Source organism: Podarcis muralis, chromosome 6, assembly GCF_964188315.1.
Source record: "Podarcis muralis chromosome 6, rPodMur119.hap1.1, whole genome shotgun sequence".
NCBI lineage: Eukaryota > Metazoa > Chordata > Lepidosauria > Squamata > Lacertidae > Podarcis > Podarcis muralis.
In genome coordinates, this window is record NC_135660.1 from 97,627,309 (window position 1) to 97,652,931 (window position 25,623).

The 25,623-nt window shown below is 45.4% G+C and overlaps 1 protein-coding gene across 3 annotated transcripts in view; it reads right to left on the bottom strand.

Annotated features, from left to right (window-relative positions):
* SHISAL1 (shisa like 1) overlaps positions 1-25,366 on the bottom strand; it is an 83,068-nt gene extending 57,702 nt beyond the window's left edge. The window contains exons 1-2 of one of the 3 annotated variants that reach the window (XM_077930772.1): positions 25,135-25,355; positions 21,052-21,220 (exon numbers count right to left, since the gene is read on the bottom strand). The gene's annotated coding sequence lies outside the window, so the exon portion shown is untranslated. Of the gene's footprint in view, positions 1-21,051; positions 21,221-25,134 lie in introns of all 3 variants that reach the window. The other 2 variants (XM_028728714.2, XM_077930771.1) reach the window with 2 other exon arrangements.
* Between the last annotated feature and the right edge of the window lie 257 nt (positions 25,367-25,623).

Sequence of the window (25,623 nt, forward strand, 5' to 3'; positions counted from 1 at the left end):
ACAGAAGGTTGAATGAGCTCGTACAACCCCCTCACATTTTTTGGACTTTAGACTCTTTTGCCTGCCCAAGCAGCAATGTTACCCAGTTCCTGTCCAGTTCCCAATGAATTATTAATTCACTGGAATTAGATCATAATTCAATGAATGAATTATGTCACTAATAATGAAGTGTTTATAAACAGTTTGGGTCAAACATATCATCCTGCCTGCACCTTAAGATGTGCTCCACAGGTTCTTCTGATGTGCCCACCCTCTTGGTCAGTTAAGGTGGGAAGACCCATGGCTATGGAACTCCCATGTTCTCTCTGGTTCTGGAAAAGAATTGGAATCTAGAGTGAGAGGCTGGTAGAAGAAAGGAAAGCTCCCAGGTGAGAGCTGGAAGGCCTCACCACTTTCTGTGTGGGACAAGGGTTGAGAACTACCCTTTGAGAGAGACTGTGTTCTCTTTTCCCTTTCTCTTCCTCTCTCTGTTTTGGTTTTTATTCAGATTACTCTCTTTTATCTTACTGTATTATGAAAAAGCTTTAACAAAATCGTATTTTAAAAAAGAGAAAAAAATGTAATGATAAGTTTTTATAACGTTTTAAATTTTGTGCTATTTTGTCTTCCGTTTTGAATCTAAGCCATTTTGGATGGAGGAGCCAAAATATTTTAAATAAAATAAATGCAAATAAATAAAGTTGAGTCTCACTTGAACAAGGTGTATCAGCTTGAAAGAGGAAAAACAATAGGATTTGGAATGGTTTTTGTAAACTACTAAAGCTCTGACTTTGAAGGAAAATAAATTGGCAGAGCTATCATAAGTTAGGAGAGATCTTCAGTTATGAGTGAGGTGCAGCTCCAAGACTCCCAGGACAGCCACAAAGAAGCTGTTATCTGCTAACGGTTTTCATATTACTATTGCTGTTGCCTTTATGAAAAGTGGCAGAATGTCTGCATCAACTTCTCTGTCTTAAAACCTTATTACAAGGGACCACTTCAAATGAAAACTCTTATGAACTGTGCTCCGACAAAGACACAAGGCTGAATGACTTTTGGAGAGCTAATAAACTCCTTTACAAGGAAGTCAAGAAGTAATCCAAACTGGAACATCTGCAATTTTCTTTTTTCCCCTTGCCACATCCTCTTGACAATTATAGAACACAACAATTCATGCTCCCCAAAGAACAAAACAGCTGAGAACATACAGGCAAGAACTACTGATGCACAAAAAAGATTTCCCTTACTGGATATTTGCTGCTCACTGCATGAATGGAACAGGGTCATTCAGAAATCCAGGCAGTGCTCATTGCTCATGAAAACAGCCAGAGCCTCTAGCTCAAGCAGACTGACTAAGCTCTGAATATGTATTCATCTGTGAATTAGCCAACATGGGATAGTATTATTCCTAAAAATAGTCAATATCAATGTGGAAACTCGAGTGACAGGAAGGTCATGCCAACCAATATGTGAAACATAATTTTAACCTTCCTTTCTTCTTGACTGCCAAATTCTGGGTATATGGCTGAAAGTCAGTGAATATTTCTAATGCAAGGTGATCAAGACAGTGCCTGTAGCAAAGCACATTTATGGAACTACCAACACCATAGGATATTCAGGAGAAAGTGCAACATTTTTAATGTTTTAATAGTATGTTATATCTTGCCAATTTTTTGTATTGCACTTATAGCCAGGTCATTATAGCAGCTTACATGCAGCTCTCAAGCTAGCAACCACCTGGCCCTTGACCTGCTCAGCTTTAAAAGTCATGAACTCTTGAACTCTAAGGCAAGTTTCTTACTATAGGGCAGAACTTTCCAAGCTTTCCATGTTGGTGACACATTTGTAGACATTCATCATTAAGCCCATTTCCCAGCTACATATGCTGAATTATGCAGAACAGGATGTTTTCTCTTAATATGTCAATACTAAATGAACATCAAGAAGAACTTGCAACCTTCGGCCACTTTCCCCAACAGTCAGTTATACAAACAAGGTATTCAGAAGGGTCTGCCAAAAGCACTGTTTGGAAGCAAAAAAAGATACAGCCCTGGTTAGTTCCTGGCTGGAAGCTAGAGCTGTCAGTCACAAGACAACCTCCATAGTCTTCCTTTTCCACTGTTTGTTTGTTTTTTTTTAATGACGAGCTTGGAGGTGAAATGTTAACTATTTCTAAACAGACAGACTGAAACCAGTTCTCTGAATGTTCTAAGTCTTCTGAAGAGCAGAAACTTTTGGAGCAGCCTGGTTTCAGGGAAGCCCTGCTTTGCATTGGACAGACTCCAAATCATTCTGAAGCAGCCCACTTAGATTCTGGATTCGGGCATTGTCTGAAGTGGAGACATGTGCCTATTGGGCCATTTGAATTAAACATTTTGCTCCCAACATGAAATAAGTTTCTCATCAGGTACAGAATGTGCAAAATTAAGGGGAATGTATTTCTTGGTACTGCATAGCTTACATTTTGATACTGTTACAGCCAGCAGCATTACATATAGAGGTGCTTCTGAACAAAAACCCTACATATACCGTAATCTGTGAGGTGAATTTACCATGCTGCTCTTCAATATCAAACACAATATTGGCTTTCTCTCTTTCATAAACCACACCACAATATAAACATACTGCAAAGCCATCGCAAAAATGTCAGCACACATGTGAAAAGCGCAATAAATTCTAACCTCTAGAGAATGACTTTCTTTACAAAAGAGAATAAGAGCATTAATGAAAACTTGGGTTGGTGTTTTTTTAACACACACACACACACACACACACACACACGTAGCTCAGCAGCACTACGACAAGAAATGTACCAAGCACAAGACTGCTGATTTGGCGGTCTAAAAGGAGGGACAAGCAAATCCTGGTGCCTCTGCTTTGGGAATATTCTGAAAAGTGGATCAATATGCTAGACGTCTGAAAATGTAATTCGGACTCAGTCTCAACTGGTCTCCTATGAATCAGCATATGCTTACTACTTTTAGTGTTTGACATTTCACTGTGTTTTTTATATTCTGTTGGGAGCCACCCAGAGTGGCTGGGGCAACCCAGTCAGATGGGTGGGTTATAAGTAATAAATTGGTGTTGTGGTGGTGAGGGAAATTCCTGCCTCAGGGAACAACAGGGTGGAACTTCCAGGGAACTCCTGAAGAGCTGAGAGTGTCTACTAGCAGTTCCTAATACAGTGGTACCTTGGGTTAAGAACTTAATTTGTTATGGAGGTCCGTTCTTAACCTGAAACTGTTCTTAACCTGAGGTACCACTTTAGCTAATGGGGCCTCCCGCTGCCGCTGCACCACTGGCACGTGATTTCTATTCTCATCCTGAAGCAAAGTTCTTAACCTGAGGTATTACCGTATTTTTTGCACCATAACACTCACTTTTTTCCTCCTAGAAAGTAAGGGGAAATGTCTGTGCATGTTATGGAGCGAATGCCTGCGGGTGGCGGGGGGGATCTGCTGCAGTCGTGAGCAGAGGATCCATGGTTCCCCTTCCTTCCCTCCTCTGTGGTTACAAAGCATGGATCCACATGGATCATCAGGATTTTTGCATTGGGCTACTCCAAACTCACTGTCAGATCACATGTCTGTGGCCACAGCATGAACCACAAAAATCATATATCCACTATTTCGTTTAGAATATTTTTTTTCTTGTTTTCCTCCTCTAAAAACTACGTGCGTGTTATGGTCTGGTGCATGTTATAGAGCGAAAAATACGTTATTTCTGGGTTAGCGGAGTCTGTAACCTGAAGCGTCTGTAACCCGAGGTACCACTCTAAGGTTAATTGCTATGCTAGATTGCAAAATCTCAGTCTAGGACACCAAATTGTTTGGTTAACACCACATGGTAGCAGCACAACCTGACTTTAAAAAGGGGGGCGGAGGGCAAGAGATACTACATTCCACCAAGAACAGCAAAGGAGCACAGTGCAAGAGTGTTAGAAGGCAACAATTAGATCTCTATAGCAGCAGCTCTCATTTCAATTTCTTAGACTCAGTGCACACACAAAGTGGCACAAGACCCTGCAATTGCATTCGGACCATCAATGGAAGCCTTCCTGGTTATGGTCACCACCAAGTAAACATGTAAAGATTCCTAAAAATGTTCACCCAGCCATTTTAACAAGGAGGAAAAGTTATTCCCCACCCTCTTAAAGGTTAGCGCTACAGTGGAGACTGGCTTCAACATCAAAAGCCTGGGTAAATAAAAATGGCTCAGCCTGGCACCTAAAACCTGACAATGGTGGCACAAGGTGTGTTTCACAGACAGGGAGATATCACTGAAAACCTCATTCTTATGCAGCCAACCTCCACCACTCCCCTGGCACACAGAGAAGGTCCTTTGATGAAGACGGCAGGGTCAGGGCTGGTTCATGTCAGAAGTGGTGGTCCTTCAGGTACTAAGATCCTAAGTCACATGTATTATTATTTTTATATAATAAAATATACGTTGAGCCTGGATGAGGTTGTTATACTGCAGGTCCTTGAGACACAAGACCCTGCTGTGCTACTTAGGCTGCAAACAGCCTTAACACAGTTATCATATTTCTATACTACATTAGAGTCAGCATCAAATACTCCTCATTTACACACATGTGACATAACTGTAGCCCATTTGGCCCTAATATTACATTAATCAAGTGATTTTTATAATTGTAGGAAGGTTAAATATTGTGGCAAACCACAAATGAGGGGGGGATGTCATTATTATTTATTAATCATTAAATTTGCATACCACCCTTGATCAGAAGTTCTCATGGTGGTTTGTAGCATAAATAACATCAATTGATTGAAACACAGAGGTAGAAAGTTAACAAGAAAAGGAACAGAAACAGCCAAGCTGTTGATTAATATGTTTCAGCCATGAAAAGGGAACAAATAATGAAATCAAGTGCAATAAAAGCCTTAATGCAAAACACACACATAGAGGCTTAATTCAAGCTGAATGACTGCATTAGTATAAAGAAAGATTTTTTTTTTTCAAATTTAGGCTGCAGGAGAATGGTTACAGCTGATTACTTTCAGTCATTCTTCAGCGCTCTCGCATTAGTAATGACATGTAAGACAGACTGAAAGAAAGTCATCATTTCTCAGATGACCAGAAGTTTGTTGCAAGAACAGAAATGATACCATAATACATATAAAAGGTAAAGGTACCCCTGCCCGTTCGGGCCAGTCTTGACAGACTCTAGGGTTGTGCGCCCATCTCACTCAAGAGGCCGGGGGCCAGCGCTGTCCGCAGACACTTCCGGGTCACGTGGCCAGCGTGACAAAGCTGCATCTGGCGAGCCAGCGCAGCACACGGAAACGCCGTTTACCTTCCCGCTAGTAAGCGGTCCCTATTTATCTACTTGCACCCGGGAGTGCTATTGAACTGCTAGGTTGGCAGGCGCTGGGACCGAACGACGGGATCGCACCCCGCCACGGGGATTTGAACTGCCGACCTTTCGATCGGCAAGTCCTAGGCGCTGAGGCTTTTACCCACAGCGCCACCCGCGTCCCCATAATACATATACCCTTCCTTATATACTGGGTCAGAGCATAGAAAGAACCAAGCAGTTTAGACCTATTTCAACTTGTTTTGTGCAATGGCCTTTCCTTGCTCTGATACAAAGGATCAACGTGGGGTTCTTTCAAAGGTGGTCTCATAGCAGTCTTGGTATTGCTCTCCCTCCCTCCTTCTCAAATTCACAGATAACTAGCAGGAGTCCATTCAATAAACTCCCCGGGCAAACCTTCATCAGTCATGATAAATAACGATTGGGCAGATTGAGGATGAACAATCCCAAGCACATTTGTCTGCTTCTTCTAGTGTCAATAGCTGAAGTTCATCGGATGTAGCAAGATGAAGAGGGTCTGGACCAGTGAGGATTTGGTATTCTAATTTAGCACTCCAAATCAGTACGGTTGTAAGGAATTTTACCTACAAAGCACTTCCTAACATGGCCACAGTATTTTTCCAATTTGGGGGCAGGGGAGTCAAAAACCCAAAACTATGGGGATAAGGCTAAAGCAGTTATTTCACCACTCAGAGAGCTCTGCTGAAGGAAAAGCCTGCACGGCTAAGATGATGATGATGCAGAGGAATAATCTCTGCCGCCACAGACATAGGCCTTCAATCACACTCTGCGTCATGTTTGGTCAAATTCATTATAGGGCTTCTTCCACTTGCCCTCTGGCCCTCGTTCCCAGACCTGCCTTACCAGCCAAGCCTAACATACCGAGAAGGAAGTTTCACTCAGCCGCAAAAGGTACTCTAGCAGCTTCTGTGTCTACACCCAAATTGTCTTCTGTAGAGACTCAGCCCACTAATCGCCCCCAACTGAATATAGCAGACCCACTGCATGGTACGCCAATAAAATGAATTTCTACAATTTACCCCAAGCTATCTTGCGGGGGTCTTGTGTGAGGGAAACTTCAATTCAGGGGTGTCAGGCAGGAATTGATCAAAGAAGAAAACTTTTATTTACAAAAAGAGGTTGGTGAAACAAAGTTGGGTCAGGGGATGCGTGCTTTCAGGGAGAAGTTAACTTATTACTTAAACTAAATATAAATATGTCAAAACTTTTCTTAAACTTCACTTGCTAAAAAATCAGCCAGTATGCTTCAGGTAGATGTCCAGGTTTCTGGAATAGGTGGTAAAATGCTTAACTTGGTTTCTGTTACTTCACTCTCATTCCTTTACTTGGTTGTGTCAGGTGTGACAGTTAAATACTTTGGACACAGCGCAGCTTCCTTCATGGCTTAATACTTTGGTTCATGAGCGAGGGGCACTTTCCTTCAGTTACCCACTCTCTTAACAACCCCACTCCTGAGGTATTCATAGAATCATAGAGTTGGAAGAGACCACAAGGGCCATCGAGTCCAACCCCCTGCCAAGCAGGAAACACCATCAGAGCACTCCTGACATATGGTTGTCAAGCCTCTGCTTAAAGACCTCCAAAGAAGGAGACTCCACCACACTCCTTGGCAGCAAATTCCACTGTCGAACCGCTCTTACTGTCAGGAAGTTCTTCCTAATGTTTAGGTGGAATCTTCTTTCTTGTCGTTTGGATCCATTGCTCCGTGTCCGCTTCTCTGGAGCAGCAGAAAACAACCTTTCTCCCTCCTCTATATGACATCCTTTTATATATTTGAACATGGCTATCATATCACCCCTTAACCTCCTCTTCTTCAGGCTAAACATGCCCAGCTCCCTTAGCCGTTCCTCATAAGGCATCGTTTCCAGGCCTTTGACCATTTTGGTTGCCCTCCTCTGGACACGTTCCAGTTTGTCAGTGTCCTTCTTGAACTGTGGTGCCCAGAACTGGACACAGTACTCCAATTCGAATTAGTATAACAGACCCAGGGAGTCTGTCTTCCCACAGGTTCTCCCTCTCCTGGCTCAGACTCAGCCCTCCAGGTAACTCTGGTCTGTCCACCTTCCCTAGACACTCAGTCTGGTCTTCCTATCTAAGCTGCAAAGCTCTTTCATCTTTCTATAGTCTCCTCAGAGCAGATGTTCAACTCAAATCAGAACCAATTCTCCCTCAGACAAACCCTATCCTAATCCCTATCTCTCATCTCAAATCAAGCCCTATCTCCCAAACTAAACCCTATCCTAATCCCTATCTAAAAACTGCCTCAGAAACTGCTACTTTTATTCCACCTCCCCAAACTCCCTCCCCCCAAACAATCCTCGAAGGCCCAGCATGTAGATCAATCAACCTGCAGAGGTAATCCATCCTAATACCTCCACTACCCTTGTGGAAATGAGGAGAAACATTTTTTTTAAAAAAAAAGATCTCTTGCACCAAAAGCATTCCAGGTGTTCATCAAAAGATTTCAGGGTGGTGTACAAAACAAACTAATCCGCTTAACATATAAATTGAACTTAAAACCAACAAACCAACACACAAGATACAAATAAAAAGCCCCAAACTGCAGGGGGTGGGGGGACAGAATAGGCATGGCTTCTCACAAAGCTTTTAGAGTTCTTTGAGAATGTCAACAAGCATATAGACAGACAACATGAACTTCCAATTTCCAAAAAACTTTTGATAAAATAACTCTGTATTTTAAAAAATCTTAAACTTAGTGGTCATGGGATAAGACAAGATGTTAAACTATGAAATTTACTCTTACAGGAAGTAATAATAATAATAATAATAATAATAATAATAATAATAATAATTTTTATTTATACCCCGCCCTCCCCAGCCAAGGCCAGGCTCAGAGCGGCTTACAAGCAATAATAAAAACAAGTTGAATGATAACAACTTAAAAACAAAATTAAAAGACAACATTAAAATATTGAAACATTAAAATATTAAAATGTAGCCTCATTGCAGGAGGAGAAGGAAAAGAAAAAAGAAAGAGAGGGAGGGAATCAAATTGGCTCCAAGCCAAAGGCCAGGTGGAACAACTCTGTCTTACAGGCCCTGCGGAAAGAAATCAGATCCTGCAGGGCCCTGGTCTCATGAGGCAGAGCGTTCCACCAGGCCGGAGCCAGTGTTGAAAAGGCCCTGGCTCTGGTTGAAGCCAATCTAACTTCCTTAGGGCCTGGGACCACTAGGGTGTTGCTATTTATGGACCTTGAGGCTCTCCGTGGGGCATACCAGGAGAGGCGGTCCCGTAGGTACGAGGGTCCTAGGCCGTGAAGGGCTTGAAAGGTCAAAAGCAGCACCTTAAATCTGACCCTGTACTTCACCGGGAGCCAGTGCAGCTTGAAAAGTACTGGGTGAATATGCTCCCATGGCAGGGACCCCGTGAGGAGCCTCGCTGCAGCATTCTGCACCCACTGGAGTTTCTGGGTCAGCTTCAAGGGCAGCCCCGCGTAGAGCGAATTACAGTAGTCAAGCCTGGAGATGACCGTCACATGGATCACTGTGGCCAGGTTGGGGCGGGAAAGGTAAGGGACCAACTGCTTGATGCAGCGAAGGTGGAAAAATGTCGCCTTGGCTGTTGCTGTAACTTGCACCTCCATGGAAAGGGAGGCGTCAAGGATTACACCCAAACTACTGATGGGCACCAATTTGGAGGGCTTTGGAAGAGGTTTAGGCACATTCATGTTGGCTGATAATGATGATGATGATGATGATACTGTCAATGGCTGCTAGCCACAAGGACTATGTTCCACCTGCAGAGTGAGAGGCAGTTCGCCTTAGAATACCATTTGCTGGGAATTAGAAGTGCAAGAGTGCTGCTATACTCAGGTAGGCATCCGGCTGAGCACTGTGAAAACAGGATACTGGACTACCTGAGCCTTTGGTCTGATTCGGCAGGACAAAGTTTCAAAAAGCAGCTAAAATCCAAAATGCCTTGGTCAATTCCAGACGTGCCTCCATGGAGGAGCAAGTTTCAAAAGGTCAGGGCAGCAACACAGAAAAGGCCTGCTATTAAGAGGGTGCTTGGAGCAGGGCTTCTGCAGAAGCTCTTAAGACACAAGACAGGCTGGTATGAGAAGACACACTTCCCTCGGGTATTTGGGCCCCAAGCCATCTAGAGCTTTAATTGTCAAGCACCGGCACCTAAAGCTGTGCTCAGAATCAAACAGGCAGACAAAACAGATCTTTCAAAAGAGGTATAATATCAAGTCAAGCTATATCCATCAAAATTATAGCAGCTGAACTTTCCAACCACTGGAGCAGCCCCACAAAAAACACATTACAGTAATCTAACTGAGAGATGTTAACCAGAGCATGCATCAATGTAGGAACAGTCGCACCTGGCTAAAGGCACTCCAGGCCACTAAGACTATTTGGGTCTCAAATGACATTGATGGATCGAGGAATTGTTCTGTCCTAGGCAGAATGCAAGGGGTGGGTTCTAACCAAAATGGCAACATGTGCCAACCACAGAATCCAGAAAGACCAAGGGTCACAAACCACTAATCCTTCTTCAGTATCTTGTAGCAAAGTCAATCAAGCTGAGATCAGGTTTCAGCAGAGTAAGGTCAAACAAGCCAAGGCTGGACTCCAGTGAGTAAGGGCAGGCAAAGCCAAGATCAGATCCTACTGAGGTCAACCAAGCAAAGCAAAGGGTCAAAAGACCCAGACAAGCAAAGTTGGGCAAAACAGTGCCCTGGGTAGCTCCAATTGACCTGCCAGTCGGAGAAGTCAGAAGAATATTACCCACAAGCACTGAGCTGCATGTAGGCCTCCAGGTGCGATTCCTCTGAGCCACTAGCCCCATACCTAACAAGTGGAACCTCTACCCTGAAAGGGACCCAGCCTGTTTTAGGTGCAGCTGACTTTGCCCATGTGGGAGAGACCAGCGTTTAGCTGTGAATTCTGAGGGGGAGTCTGAGAAAGCCAATGTGAACTCTTCAGGCTGGAGAAGCACGGGCATCTATTGCTGGAACTCCAAAGAAGGCAGGGACAATCACAGACAAATCTGCTTTCTGACCAAAGTTATCCTCTCCATGGTCTTTTCCCACATTAATGGAAAGTTGGAAACTGTGTAATGATAGGAGTACTCTGAAAATGTATAGCTGCTCTTTTGGGAGAACAGAGTAGGAGGAACTTCAATTTCATAGACCCAGAAACCGACTACTTCCACCTTCAAGAATTCAGCTTCAGTTAATAAGCTCTTAGGCAGTCCATTGTTGAGTCTAGACACTGATTTCAGCATCAGTGGAGTCTCATCTGGCTTAGATGATAGCAAAAAATAGAGTTGAGTGTCAAAATGAGCCGAAAAGCACTGAGGGTGATGATCCAGCTCAGATAAAAACCATACAGAGCACCTGTTTGCACACCCAGTGCCTGATTGAGGTATGGACAGGGATGCAGAATTCTGCTTTTGCACAGGTATGGCCTTAGCTGGATTGGACTGGATATCCTAATACAGGGGTTTTTTTTGGGGGGGGGGGTGAGCATCTGTAGTTCCTTGTATTTCCAACACAAATGCTGAACACACTGTGCGGAAGAGAGCGAGGGGCCACAGAATTCTGTGGCTGTATGGTGTCCCTGTTGTTGTTGCCAATAGCGATATCACATTTAGATTAAAAACATCAATAACATTTACATTGTAAAAAGGGATTATAGCAAATCAGATACAACAGATGGCTTTCTTGATTGCATTTGCTTTGTTTCTAATAACCAGGCAATTTAATTTAGGCAGCATCTAACCTGTCTCTGGCTTTCGTACAGATTTAAAAACCAACACTGACTCAGTGTTTCCAACACAAGCTAGAACTTGTTGGACAGAGTCACAGCAAGGCAATTTGGAAATACTTTCATCTTTAAAATTTAATCAGAAGTGTGTAATCTTCTACGTAAAGATCACAGAAAATTTGTTACACAACATTACAGAGTGAAGTGGTAGCCTCCCATAGCGGGTCTTTATTTTAATAAAAGTTTGTGGGGAATTACATGCAATTGCATGCAATTTGCAATTCAGCACTAAAATTTGTTCTTGATTTTGCCTAAGGCTTCAGCAAATTGCCGGAGGAATTTGAAAGACAAAAGGGTGTGGTGTTTTTTTTTTTTTTTTTTAGAAGTGGAAGTTAGGAGGGAAAGATGAGAGGCATTAGGAAATTCAGATTTAATACCTTCCTGAATATTTTGGAAAGCATTGGAAATGAAGAGACTAATTGCTGAAAAATGACTAGAAAAACATTTCTACATGGCAGTAATGATGTGACATTTGCCTTAAAGAGCCATCTCCCATGTTACACTGGAGTGCAGCCAGGGGGCAGTTGCCAATCTAACCTCTAAACTGTCCTTTCTCAACCTTGGGTCTCCTGATATTATGGAGGGGGACACGACAAAGCAGCTGGCAAGATTAGATGAGCCATTACTAAAAATTCAATGTCATAAACTCCCATCATCCCTAACAAGCAGGACCAGTGGTCAGGGGTGATGAGAGTTGTAGTCCAACATCTGGAGACCCAAGATTGAGAAAGGCTGCAGTCTCAATAATGTCACTTATATCATACACATTTCCAAACAGGTGTTTTCACATTTTAGGCATACAACGACATTTTAAGGAGCTAACTTATGAAGCAGCCCAAAGCGAAAAAGCAAGTGATTTAAGAACCTTGCCACACAGGCAAGCAAGGTTTGGACTAATAAAGAATTCTCTTCTCCTAGAACAAGGGGAGCTGTTTATTTCTGCTCATCTTCCATCCCCTTTAGCAGCTAATTTTCTCTAGGGGCTGGTAGGGGGAGGAGTAGGGAAAATTAGGTGTTAAAGGAGAGGGAAGATAAGTGGGAATAAACAACTCTGACTGCCTCTGGAAAAGCTTTCAGAATTCTCAGTGGAGTCTGGCTTGCACACGGCTATTTTGGATGAGATGAGAGTAATGTGGAGCCAGACTCTGATACGTTCAGTCAAGACGACCCTATTTATCACTCATCAGAAAAACAGAAAGACTAAATAATAGCAACTGCTCCGTCTCATAACAGGTTTGTACAACGATGAAGGTGTGCAGAAGAGAGAAAGAGATTTGGAGCTTCTTCTTTTTTTATAAAAAGTCTGCAGATGACAATTCAAGACTCCTATACCTATGTTTTAATGATATATAATAGTTTGGGAAAAGGGACGCGGGTGGCGCTGTGGGTAAAAGCCTCAGCGCCTAGGGCTTGCCGATCGAAAGGTTGGCGGTTCGAATCCCCGTGGCGGAGTGCGCTCCCGTTGCTCGGTCCCAGCGCCTGCCAACCTAGCAGTTCGAAAGCACATCAGTGCAAGTAGATAAATAGGGACCACTTACTAGCGGGAAGGTAAACGGCGTTTCCGTGTGCGGCTCTGGCTCGCCAGATGCAGCTTTGTCACGCTGGCCACGTGACCCGGAAGTGTCTCCGGACAGCGCTGGCCCCCCGCCTCTTGAGTGAGATGGGCGCACAACCCTAGAGTCTGTCAAGACTGGCCCGAACGGGCAGGGGTACCTTTACCTTTTAATAGTTTAGGGCATGACCTACACTCTTGCTGTGTTGATAAAGCAAGGCCATCTGAAAGAGCCCTGGGAGAACCTCAGCTATACCAGGAAACCCAACTCCTTCAGGGTCTGATGATTTGTACTTCATTTATTGAATTGCTATCCCAGCTTTTCTCCAAAGAGCTCAAGGTGGGGTACATGGCTCTCTTCCTCCCTATTTCATCCTCACAGCAACCCTGTGAGGTAGCCTAGGCTGCGAGACGGACAGGCCCAAGGTCACTCAAGGACCTTCATAGCTCTCACGCCATATCAACCTAACCAGCCCCTGCGATCATCATCTGATCTTCATGTGCCCCCCTCCATGAGAGGTCTGGAGTGTGGCAGCATGAGAACGGGCCTTTTCTGTGCTGGCTCCCCACTTGTGGAAGGCTCCCCCCAGAGAGGCTCATCTGGCACCTTTTCTTCCTGGCCTTGGCTAATTAAACAATTTATGGCCATTAAAATGGGGGGTGGGGTGTCTTTGTGCTGTACAGTGGTACCTCGGGTTAAGAACTTAATTCGTTCCAGAGGTCCGTTCTTAACCTGAAACTGTTCTTAACCTAAAGCACCACTTTAGCTAATGGGGCCTCCCGCTGCTGCGCAATTTCTGTTCTCATCCTGAGGTAAAGTTCTTAACCTGAGGTACTACTTCCGGGTTAGCGGAGTCTGTAACCTGAAGTGTCTGTAACCTGAAGTGTCTGTAACCTGAAGCGTCTGTAACCCAAGGTACCACTGTACTATGGTGTGTATTTTTCCTTTTCTATATTGCAAACTGTTTTGTGATTCTTGGATGAAGGGTGGTATAGAAATTTAATAAATAATATTTTTAAAAATAGCTGAGCAGCAATATGAGCATCCCAGTCTGAAACTCTAACCACACCCCACACTGGCACAGCTATGACACCCAGGAAGTGGCAGAACCAGAACTTCCAGCAGCATTGGCCATCTTTGCAGACCAACTTGAGAGCCCTTTCCAGTGAATTCATAAGGACAATTATGAGTGTACTCTCTTATAAATAAACATATTTTGTTTACTCTTTGCATAGTTCTTTTATCAACCATTAAATTGGAGAATGCTGATGAAAAAGAATTGTTCGAGTGGGCTTTGCTTGTGATAAGGCAGGGGATTTGATGAATAATCAGGATTTCCCCCCTCACTTTTAAATTATGGTTTATTTCATGCACCCACCCACCTTGATATATATAAACAAAAGTTTGGAAAGCATTGTTTATTTATATGCCACCCTTCAATAATAAAATATTTCTGAGTGCTTCACAAATAAATCAATAAATTATAGAATAAAATGCACAACAAGCGTAACTATTTTTTAACATAAAGACACCTAACAGCTAAAAGCAATGTAACATAGCAGAGATAAAATTAAGAGTTAGAAGGCCTGAGAATAGGTCTTCGCGTGGTGAGCCTTCCTGGAGTGCCTTCTGAAGAGACCTGGAGGAGGGTGTCCAAGGATGATCTCTGTGGGCAGAGAAAGCTCACCAATCATCACTTGAACATTTGGCTTCCCCTCCCCTATTGCAATTTTTTTTTGGGGGGGGGGCATTTATTCTTCCTACAAAAGGGGGTGGAAGGAAAGCAAATGCAGTAAGGCAGGGATACCCAATTGGATACCTTCCAGAGATTGTTGGGCTCCCCCTCTCAACAGACCCAACCTTCAAGCTAAAGGTCAGGGATCCTAGATCTATACCTATACCTATACCTATATCCTAGATCCTAGATCTAGCTCTATACCGCGCCAAGCCATTAGTCCATCTAGCTGGGCAATGACTACATTAACTGGCAGCAGATCTCCAGTATTTCTGGCAAGGGTCCTACCAGCCCTTTCTGGCGATGCCAGGGACTGAACTTGGGACCTTCTGCATAAGAAGCAGATGTTGTACCACTTGCATGTTCCTCCTCTTTCCTGGGCCAGAGAAGGCTGGAGGCAATTGTTTTAGATTTCAAACCAAATTCTGATCCTGTTGACTTCTGGCATGTTTAAACTATGGTTTGAGAACAAGCCAGGATCTGAAGCCATGGTTTGATCCTGGCTTGTTCTCACTAACTTTAGTTGAAACAGGCGATAGGGCTCAGAGTTCAGATGTCATGGTGAACCATGGTGAGTTTTTTAAAGGGGAAGCTTTCAATCTCCTCCTTTGATGTGGGGAGAGTCAGGAGTGTTTGAGCCTGAGGTTCATATATACGGAGGTAAGCCATAGTTTCCTGTTAGTTTGAAATGGGTCAATGCAAGATGCTAGCAAAGATCAGCACTTTATTAGAAACTTGCATAATCCTGTACAGATTCATTGCATTTTGGATCTCATTTGAGAGGATGAATGAGCTTTGAGGGAAGATTACAGAATGCCCCCAAGGCATTTTTGAAGTAATACATTATGTTTGTGGTATTGACAGTTCTAGTTCAGTTGGACAAATGGGTCTTTCCTCTTGCAACACCAGCAAAAAAAGAAAGGAAATGAAAAAGATTTAGTGGGGAGAGATAGGCAAGGGGTGGGAACTACTCTGCTTCTCAAGAGTGCTGCAGGTGCCAGTGCCGAATACTTGCTGCACAGAGTATGGTCATTTCCCAAAGCTAGTTTATAACACAAGGTTTTTTTAAAAAAATAAATAAATTACACCACACTGGAAACAGAAATATTTAGATATGCCATCTCCTGCCATAAATGAGAGGCTCACTGCAGAAAATCTGAATGGAACACAGTTTGGAAAGTCTGCCTTAGAGACTGTGTTTGCATTGTGGCACCTATTTTACTGGCCCCTTCCTATTCTTTGCAGAAGACTTATACAAAACCAGCAAAAGCTCCTGATGTGACACATAATGGGAAAGGTAAAGGAACCCCTGACAGTTAAGTCCAGTCGCAAACGACTCTGGGGTTGTGGTGCTCATCTCGCTTTACTGGCCAAGGGAGATGGCGTTTGTCTGCTCCACAGACAGTTTTTCCGGGTCATGTGGCCAGCAGGACTAAGCCGCTTCTGGTGAAACCAGAGCAGCGCACGGAAACGCCATTTACCTTCCCGCTGGAGCAGTACCTATTTATCTACTTGCACTGCTTGCTTTCGAACTGCTAGGTTGGCAGGAGCTTGGACTGAACAACGGGAGCTCACCCGGTCGCAGGGATTCGAACTGCCGATCTTTTGATCGGCAAGCCCAAGGCTCAGTGGTTTAGACCACAGCGCCACCGGTGTCCCTATAATATTCACCTAAAAATGTCTATATGCCAAGGGTGCTATTAAGGAAATATTGAAAGAAGCAGCTTCTAAGCCAGGTGCACATGAAATGTGTGTTTTATTTGGCCCAGCATCTTTTTAGGGAAGAATGGAGCACTATGAAAAATGAAATTCTATATATGCATCTGAATAATTTCAGTGAAAGAACTTTAAAAAACAACAACAACCTCCACACCTCAAATCACTGTGATTCTAAACAGCAAGAAACCTATAGAATGGAACAAACTTCGAAGAAAAAAATAGTATTAACAAGAACATTCAAAGCATTTACAGTACATCCAGAAGTTGGTCCTTCTATTTGCAGTAGTGTTTACTCCCAGGTAAATGTGCATACGATTGCAACCTAAACTAGAATGTACAGGGCAATCCTAAACATGTCTACTTAGAAGGCAGAATTCAATGGCACTTACTCTTGCGTAAGTGGGGTTAGGATTGCAGCCTTTGCTCTGTGTTTGTGTCATTTGTAAACCATTTGTTACATAATATGGGTTTCTTTCATCCCTAAAATTATTCAAGTGGACATTTGTAAAGGAGTAGTGCTCCTGGTGGAGAAGAGTCTTTGGGTCCTAATGAACTCCAGATTCCTAGAGTACTTTGGAGGACAAGACTTTGTCAGTTGTGTACATCGTGCCTTCTCTCTTGCAGGCTGCTGCGAAAACACAGAAAGAGCTAGAGAAAGAGATGCTATGTCTAAATTCCCCATCAAATCTTTCCTTAATTAGCATACATTTTCCCAGGAAAAGCCAGCTGAGATGTTCACAGGCTCCAGGTGTTAATTTATTACCCATCCCTCTGGCCCCTGGCCATGCCCAGGGCTTCACTCACTACTTCATTAGCTAGTGAAACTTTCCTGCCAGCTGACCAAAGCACACCTGGGGCTTAAGGTGGGGACATCACATAACAGAAAGGTGTACAAATGAATGAGGTGGCATGGCCAACCAACAATCCCCTCCCCCGCTAAACACACACAGACACACCATAGTAGCAGGATTTAAAGCATTTTTCTTCCAGGCTTTGCAAGAAGGAAGATTTTTCTTTTGCTCCTACCTGAAAGCCAAATGTCTTTTGTAATGTAAATTAACATTTTAATTGCTTTTATATCGGAATGCAATTATGTTCTGAAAAGTAATTCTGTGCAAACAACAAGCCTTTATGCTCACTTGTCTAATGATTTCATTAGCAAATTTGTTCCATTTAGAAATCCAAAAGATATATTTTCTTTAGTGCCATTACTTAAAGCTTCACTAAAGCCTGCAACTCTCAAGCCGCTCAAGAACAATAAACTTAGACTGTTTTGGAGTGGAAAGAGGTTGACTGCCGGACAAACCACAAACATTTTATATTCATGCAAAGTGGTTGTCTAAGAGCATTTTCACAGATCACTTGCAAATGTATGAATGTTCTATGAACATGCATGACCAAAAGCAGAAGGGAGTACTTTTTAAAAATGATTTTAAATACAAGCCAAGGTAGAGTTTGCATGAGACTCACCTATGTCATGCCATAATCCCTTCCCGCAATAAGGCAATGAAACTTTCATAGTCCAGGTTCACACATGAAACTACAGCATGGCTAAGATCAGAAAGACAACAAAAAACCATGGCTTATTTTTCCAAGAAAGATGCTGGGCCAGGTCTGCATATACTGCTAAATCATTTATGAATGAAGATTTTTTAAATAAACGAAAGAAAACCATGGTATAATGTTACATCTGAATCAGGCCATTTACCAGAAGAGAAATGGGTGGGATGGGGGGGGGGTGTCTTCAGAGCCACAATACACCATCAACAACAAAGGTGTGTGGGCAGGTAAGCTATGAAATCTGTTCAGCAGCAAGGAACTTTTTTGAACTTAGATGGATGTTTGGTTTAACTTGCATCAGTCCTCCGATTATTGCAACTATAGTCACAGACTCAAGTTGTCCAAAAGAGAATTGCACGTGAAAGTGCTAGAAATGAGTTGCCAAGTACACCAATCTCAGTTCACTATGTATCCACTCAGTCCCATTCTGAACTCTCCACTGTGGTTTGGTAAGCCATGTTGCAGAATTCAAGCCTCACAGTTCACCCCGAGAACTGAAATATTGCCTTCACTGCATGTTTGCATGAACTTGAGTTTACTGGAAGAGTAATTTTCAAACCCAAGGCACACTGGTCTCATTTATTAATAGGGATGAGGAAGGAATACCGCATACTTTAATGTAGACCCAACTGATCCTATCTGGGCAGATCATGACCAGGATAGGATAGGAGTTCTGAATCCACAGTCAAGTGGATTTCCTTATGATGGAGTCTCAGGGCTGCACTTTTGTTTCTAAATTTCCTTTTTAAAATCTCCAGGGAAGTCTTCTAGCTACCCAGGTGGTTTCTTGAAGCCATGTGTTTTGAACAGTGCAGAGGAGCAAGTCACCCCAGAAGCAATGGGACTTGGCGATGTTCTGCAACTGTCAGAGGAAACTGTACAGCAAAAACACAGCTGCCTCCATGTAAACACTGGATCCACATGGAAATGGGATGGAGCAGACTTAGTCCCACCCCCTTGTAGAACCGGACTGGACATGAATGGTTTTTACACTTAAGTACATTGGGTTACTACATTTTCCCAGTGGCGTAGCGTGGGGGGTGCAGGGGGGCCGGCCGCACCGGGCGCAACATCTGGGGTTAGGGCAAATCCACAGGTTAGGGGGCGCAAATTACTTGCCTTGCCCCGGGTGCTGACAACCCACGCTACGCCACTGCATTTTCCTCCTCCTCCTCCTCTGTGTTTAACATCAGTGTGATATCAAAATCAAATGTGTAAAGCTTTTCCTGGCAGAGAGATTTGTAGAGGAAACTTACATCCACAGAATGCATGTGCATCAAGCTTCTATGATAAAGCCAGCAACATCAGGAAAGGAAAAGGCAACCCTAATTTCTACCTCATTATACATTTAGCTGTCAGTGATATCCTAGGTGTTATACAGAACACCGAAGGAAGGATCACTGAAGATAAGCTGCCAGTCATGATAACTAAACAGAACCCCATTTCATTTTAAGCCTAAAAGCCAACTGCAGGCAATGGCCATCCCTCTTCATGAGCTGCTGGTGGCCTTCCAGAGGCAGGTGGCTGACCTCTACTGGAAAGATTAATCTTGGCTGATCCAGCAAGGCTATTCTTAAGCCAGTGTGGTGTAGTGGTAAGGATGTCAAACTAGGACCTGGAAGACCATGGGACCTACTCAGCCACAAAGTTCAATGGGTAATCTTGGGTCAGTCGCCTTCTCTCAGCCTAACCTACCTCACAGTCTTGGTGCGAGGGTGAAATGGGGAAGCAGGGTGGGAGAGAAATCATGTGTGCCACTTGGGCTGCTTTGGAGGAAAGGGAAATAGAAACAAAACAAATAAATAAGTTTTTCTGCTGAGAATCTAGAGCCTATTCTAACTAGGCCTTCCATGTCAGAATGGACACTGAGAGAAGATGCTTGTCTGAATCCCAACCAGGAATTGAGAGATACAAGCAAATGTGTTCTTTTCCTTGGCTGCAAATCTACCCTGTTCCACACATCCACTCTGTTGCTCAACTCACAAATTCACTCTGTCATTCAACTGCGAAATAAAAAAAAAAATCCTTCCAGTAGCACCTTAGAGACCAACTAAGTTTGTTATTGGTATGAGCTTTCGTGTGCATGCACAATTCTTCAGATACACACTGCAAAGTCGGGCAAAAATCAAAGGTGTCCATTTAAGTGCTTTAATAGCATTCGGGTCTCCCCACGCCCAATTCAGTTAACCTGCATTGCCACCATCTATAAGTGAGGTTTTGCCCAATTATGTGATGTCCCCCTCTCCTTTCTGCTAGTGCTGGAGAAGACCCTTCCCCACCCTGCCTAGCCCAAATAGTGCCCCACAGTGCCCTCCAGGTAGACTCAGGTGTCCAGAGGAGGGCAACCAAAATGGTCAAAGGCCTGGAAACGATGCCTTATGAGGAACGGCTAAGGGAGCTGGGCATGTTTAGCCTGGAGAAGAGGAGGTTAAGGGCTGATATGATAGCCATGTTCAAATATATAAAAGGATGTCATATAGAGGAGGGAGAAAGGTTGTTTTCTGCTGCTCCAGAGAAGTGGACATGGAGCAATGGATCCAAACTACAAGAAAGAAGATTCCACCTAAACATTAGGAAGAACTTCCTGACAGTAAGAGCTGTTCGACAGTGGAATTTGCTGCCAAGGAGTGTGGTGGAGTCTCCTTCTTTGGAGGTCTTTAAGCAGAGGCTTGACAACCATATGTCAGGAGTGCTCTGATGGTGTTTCCTGCTTGGCAGGGGGTTGGACTCGATGGCCCTTGTGGTCTATTCCAACTCTATGATTCTATGATTCTAGGTGCAAATTCATAGGTGTCCTAGTCCACCCCTTCACTTTCACCATCCCTACTCCAAGGTGCACACCAGAGCAAATGGCAAACAGACAAGAAGTTTTTTAATCTCTCTTCTCAACTTTGTGCAAGATCACTAAACAGCGAAACACATCTTCATTTCACCCACACAGATTGAAATGTATGCACAGTGCTGGCAAGCTCACCCTCACCTTTCTTCTCTCTACACAGATGGAAGGAAAAAAGCTACACAGGAGGTGTGTCAGAGGGACAGGAAGGGACATTTGCTTTTAAGCAGGATAATAATGGTCCCCCATTCTTCTGTGCAACTCTGAATACTGAGCCTAGCCAGAATGATAACCAGAACAATCTTAGGGGTCACATTGTCATGGAAACAAGTTTCCACTAATGAGCTCTCCCAGAAACCAGTGATTAAAAACGGCAAACATTGACTCATAACATAAATGTACAAGGAGCAGTCAAAAAAAATGTTTTAAACATTGCAAACAAGCATGCTAACCTTTCCCCTAGAATAATAATAATAATAATAATAATAATAATAATAATAATAATACAACGACATACCTGGCTCACTTCCCTCTTTTTTAGTTTCTTCAGCTGCATGCTCTCCCCACACCCAAGAATGAGGCAGGTAAGCTGACACCAGAAGTTTCCTAGGACAGCTGAAAAACCGATGTCCAGAAATACAGAACAAATCTTCTCTAGTGCCTTGTTTTCTAGTCAGTGGTTCTTTCTAACAGAAGAAGAGAAAAGAGACACTCCTTGTCTATTTCTGATTGTGGCAATGCTGCCAAAATCTGTTTTAGGACCAAAACAGACAAAATGTGGCGAAATACATACTGTACTCTGTTCTCCTTGACATTTTCTTCCCTGTTTTAAACTTAGGCCACTTCCAGATTGTTGCCAGTTTGCAAGTGGGATGCAATCATATTGAGGTTGTGTAATTAAAGTAGATTTGTTCACTCTTGCACAACAAACCTACTTCTAAAAAGGGACAGGATTTTTTTGCAGTAAGGAAAGCAAAGGGAAATCCTCTGGAAAGTGTGGTATAGCAATTGTTTGATACAACACCGTATAACCTTGTTGCAAACACATCAGAATAAATGCTCAATAGGCAGATCTGGAAGCAATGCCCTGGAGGAAGAAACAGGTGGAGAAAAACTATCTTTTATCAGATGTTCAATTCTTCTGCCACACTTTTCAATCATCCCACTGAAGTTACTATTAGCCTCACAGTAGAAAACACGTTGTTTTATGCAGCAGAGTTAACAGCAGCTTGAAGGTAGATTGCGGTCAAGGCATGGAAACAAGGGTTGAACTCTCCGTATCCCTACTCTAATCAAATAGTGTAGCCCTCACAACTCACAAACAAAAACCTCCACCAAATCTAATCAGAGGCAACAACAAAGACAGATCTGGTTCCATAAACACTGAAATCAAAGCATTTTCAAATCCAAGTCTTATTGAAACTGGCCATCAGGTGAAGCCACCAAGAAATTTCACCTCCAACAATGAGCCAGCAAATTTGCTGTCTCAGTTTTGAATGCACTGCAGTCTGCAAGGTTAAGTGAGGTATATTCCACTGAGTCCTCTAGGAGAGAGAGAGAGACTGGTATCTGGTAGCAATATCCCAGTTAAGAAAGCTGGCTAGAGGACCACAGCACGGCAGCCATCAGGTAGAGAGAATCCTGGACTTGGAATCTTCAAAAACCCGCTGAGTCGGAAGCATGAACAGAAGTACAATCCTAGGCAGGTTTAATCTGACTCAAGTCTCACTATGTTCAATGTGGCTTACTTCATGATCATCGTATTTTGGAAGGCAGTCTGGGTAGCCATGATATTTCAGCCTAACCTTCTCCACTGAGAGTGAAGGTTACCCATCTTCCTGTTCTCATATATGACTCACCTCCCTATACAGCTGTGAATCCCATTAGATGTGATGTGGCACCTTAGAAGAATCTTTTTCCTTGGCTGGGGAGGGGGAGGGAGTCCTGTGAGGTCAGGACCATTTGTGTCAGAGCTGCAATGCATAGGAAAGGGGTACACCCTCCCCTATACAACACTGCCCTGATCCAAGTCGGCCCCCCATCCAAGTCCCCCCCCACAAAAAAACCCTATTAGCCATGGAAGGGAATATTTAAGGGATTTATGATGCCAGGGTGCTGAATCTGGATCTCCCCCATCTCGTCTACTGTTTGAGCTCCTTTTCCCATCTCTTATATATTGTTTCTCTTCCACCTCTCCACCACCACTTCCCCCGGAAGCCAGAGGTGCTCTCTTAGAGAAAACAAATACATGAAATGATTAAAATAAAATGTTCCAGGATCTTTCTACTCAACAAACCGGGGAAATTGTTTGACTGGGATTAAACAACAAACAAAACACCCCAGCCATCTCTCTCAGAAGTGTTGTATTATTTTATAAACAGAGAGAAGCCAGTGCATATATATAATGGAGAGTTATATTGATGTCAACTAGGGATCAGGAAAACCAAGAGGTTGATCTGGCTTCCAAAACATCACAGCACCACCTCACTGTAAAAACATCATTTCCTCCAGCCCTCACCAACCCTGGCATAATTTGGACTACAGCTTCTACCAGTCTCAGCTCCCACATTTGTGAGGTCTGAAACACCTGCAGGATACCAGGCTGGCAAAGCCCCATCTACCTGATATTACCCTGGCAGAAGGTGACAGCGCCCGAGCTCCCAGGATCCTTCCTAGCCTTTATACTTCAAAGGAAAGGCAGGCAGGGTGTTATCCAACTGCCCAGCTAATAGGTGAACCAATGAGCACAAAGGCACAAAGACAAACCTTACCATTTGCAGCCGTGACCCCCAAATCCTCCTCCCTTCCTCAGTTGCACTGGGAACATTTATTTCCAATCTTTACTTTGAAGCGCATTCAAGATGCACAGATGTTTCGCACACAGTGGCGTAGCGTGGGGGGTGCAGGGGGGGCCGGCCGCACCGGGCGCAACATCTGGGGTTAGGGCAAATCCACAGGTTAGGGGGCGCAAATCCACGGGTTAGGGGGCGCAAATCCACAGGTTTAGGGGGCGCAAATTACTTGGCTTGCCCCGGGTGCTGACAACCCACGCTACGCCACTGTTCGCACAATTCAAATAACTTCAACACCCAATGCCCACCTTTCCTCCCCCTGTGGCCCCAGCTGACTGGGGCTGATGGGAGTTGTAGGACAAGCCATCCGGGAGGCCACAGGGGGAGGATGACTGCTGCTTGTGTCTGGGTTCAGGCTGTTGTACCCTGCCCCACAAACTGCCTGCCCAAACAAAAATTCTGACTAAGGACTGGGCTGTCCCAAGACATTTTGGTACCCGAGGTGGAACCCCAAACCGCACCACCCTCCCTGCCAGGGAAGAAGGGGTGACTGAAGATCTACATCAGGAACAAGCATAAAATAAAGATCTACATGGTGATCCTCTGGCCCTGTGGATCCTGCCTCCTGAAGCAGTTGTTCCACCTTACCTAATGGGCAGGCAGGCCCTGCCTTAGGGGCCAGCCCAGTTTCCAAAGAGGCTGCCTCCCTTTTCGCCCGCTAGTCCAGCTGCGCGCCTTGTGCCCCCCGAGTGGGCCGCCTTCTGGCCAGCGAAACTTCGCCCTCGCGTCGAACAGCATCGAAGCGAAGCCGCGCAAGCGCTAAGCGGCCCACGGAACCTCCCCGATCCTGGACGGGGGGACCGGAGCCGGCCCGCTCTCGAGGGGGATCCCGCGCTCCTCTCGGGTGCAACCTGCTTCGGGTGGGGCCTGGGGCGCTCGCTTCCCGCCCTCGGAAACCCGAAGCCCCGTCTCCCCAGCGAGGGGTGGCGCACGCATAGGAACGCCCGGGAGCTGCGCCGAGGATCTCCCTGCGCCCGGGGCGCGCGCGCTTGGTGTGTTCTTGTTGTTTTAAAAAATAGACGCGCGAGCGATCCAGAACCGGAGGCCAGAAAGAGGCAAGCCTTCCTTGCGCGGAGTTAAGTTGGATTCAGTTGCTTCCGTTTGCCAACCAAAGCAGCAAACTCACCGGGAACCGGAGCGTGGTCAAGGGCCGTAGAGCCACGCAAAACCAGAACCGCGCCGTGGGCGCCCGTTTGGGGAACGTTTGCATTGGATTACCGCGCACCTGAACAGGTGACGCTTGGAAGACCCCCCCCCCCCCCAGCGATGCCGGCGTTACAGGAATAACGGACTTGTTCCTAGCCTGATCCTTCCTTTGGAAGCGAGTCCCATCGAGGTCAATAGGCTTCCTCGGAGGAGGCGGCACCGCTCTGCGCGCTTGCCCCGGAGCGAGTCCATTCGGGTCTCAAGCCAGACTTTACATCCGAGTAAACCCGCCCAGGTGCACCGAGAAGTAAAAGGCATGTCCACGATCGCTAGCTTCGGAGGAAGAGGGCTGCCTGGGAAGAGCGGGTATCGGAGCTCCCGGCGCCCGGAGCAGCTCGGTCACCGCGCGGTACCCTCTGCGCCCGAAGTTGGCCGCGTGGCTGGGCAGCGCCGAGGCTCCGGAGAGCGGAGCCCCCTTTGGAGAAGCGACTCGATCGGCTCCTTTCGCTCGGAAGCGAGCTCCGGAGAGCAGCTTCCCGGTGCCTCGGGGACGGGGAGGAAGGGAAGAGGGAGCCGGGGTCGCGAAGGGGCGCCTCACTCACCTGCCGGGTCCCCGCGGGGAAAGGGCTGGAGCCGAGAGCGCCATCGCCCGGGGCAGCGCCGGGCGCCCTCCTTCCTGGCTTGCCGCTTCCCGGGGCGCGGATCAGGGAGCGCCCCGCATCCTCGCCGGGCGAAGGCTGCGCTTCTTGCCCGCTCCTCCGCCGGGCTGGGCTCCGGGGAGGGAGGGAGGGAGGGAGGAGGGCGGCGGCGGCGAAGAGCAGGCAGGCGGGCGGGCTCGCTGGCGCCTGCTCGCAGGTCGACCCCGCCGGCGCGCTTAAGAAGCGGCGGAGGGGGCGCAGCCGCGCGCCCTGCGCAGGGCTGGCGAGGCACGAGCAGCTCCTCCCCGGCAGGGGTCGGCGGGGCGAGGTCGGAAGGAGCTGAACTCAAGCAGCGGGCGGCGTCACGGGGGGGGGGGGGATCCTCCCGGCGGAACTCCGCGGGATCCGTTGCTGAGGAAGCGCGGGCAGGATCGGGCTGCGACTCTCGCTGCG